This window comes from Lottia gigantea, assembly GCF_000327385.1.
Source record: "Lottia gigantea unplaced genomic scaffold LOTGIsca_104, whole genome shotgun sequence".
Lineage (NCBI taxonomy): Eukaryota > Metazoa > Mollusca > Gastropoda > Lottiidae > Lottia > Lottia gigantea.
Window position 1 is genome coordinate 79,630 of NW_008706849.1, and position 1,365 is coordinate 80,994.

The following is a 1,365-nucleotide window of genomic DNA, read 5'->3' on the forward strand; positions in this document are numbered from 1 at the left end:
CACTGACTCGAATTATAATCAGTTGTCATAATAGTAGACGAAATACCTGGGTTAACAACCTGCACGAGCTTTTGTATTGTATTGAACGATAATACACTGACTCGTATGATAATCAGTTGTCATAATGGTAGGCGAAATACCTGGGTTAACAACCCGCACGAGCTTTTGTATTGTATTGAACGATAATACACTGACTCGTATGATAATCAGTTGTCATAATGGTAGGCGAAATACCTGGGTTAACAACCCGCACGAGCTTTTGTATTGTATTGAACGATAATACACTGACTCGTATGATAATCAGTTGTCATAATGGTAGGCGAAATACCTGGGTTAACAACCCGCACGAGCTTTTGTATTGTATTGAACGATAATACACTGACTCGTATGATAATCAGTTGTCATAATGGTAGGCGAAATACCTGGGTTAACAACCCGCACGAGCTTTTGTATTGTATTGAACGATAATACACTGACTCGTATGATAATCAGTTGTCATAATGGTAGGCGAAATACCTGGGTAAAAAACCCGCACGAGCTTTTGTATTGTATTGAACGATAATACACTGACTCGTATGATAATCAGTTGTCATAATGGTAGGCGAAATACCTGGGTTAACAACCCGCACGAGCTTTTGTATTGTATTGAACGATAATACACTGACTCGTATGATAATCAGTTGTCATAATGGTAGGCGAAATACCTGGGTAAACAACCCGCACGAGCTTTTGTATTGTATTGAACGATAATACACTGACTCGTATGATAATCAGTTGTCATAATGGTAGGCGAAATACCTGGGTAAACAACCCGCACGAGCTTTTGTATTGTATTGAACGATAATACACTGACTCGTATGATAATCAGTTGTCATAATGGTAGGTGAAATACCTGGGTTAACAACCCGCACGAGCTTTTGTATTGTATTGAACGATAATACACTGACTCGTATGATAATCAGTTGTCATAATGTTAGGCGAAATACCTGGGTAAACAACCCGCACGAGCTTTTGTATTGTATTGAACGATAATACACTGACTCGTATGATAATCAGTTGTCATAATGGTAGGCGAAATACCTGGGTAAACAACCCGCACGAGCTTTTGTATTGTATTGAACGATAATACACTGACTCGTATGATAATCAGTTGTCATAATGGTAGGCGAAATACCTGGGTAAACAACCCGCACGAGCTTTTGTATTGTATTGAACGATAATACACTGACTCGTATGATAATCAGTTGTCATAATGGTAGGCGAAATACCTGGGTTAACAACCCGCACGAGCTTTTGTATTGTATTGAACGATAATACACTGACTCGTATGATAATCAGTTGTCATAATGGTAGGCGAAATACCTG

At 38.9% G+C, this 1,365-nt stretch overlaps 1 protein-coding gene across 1 annotated transcript in view; it reads right to left on the reverse strand.

The window, feature by feature from the left end:
* The window catches only part of LOTGIDRAFT_170779 (hypothetical protein), a gene marked incomplete at both ends in the record, with an annotated part of 26,434 nt that overhangs the window by 21,695 nt on the left and 3,374 nt on the right, over positions 1-1,365 (reverse strand). The window lies entirely within an intron of this gene.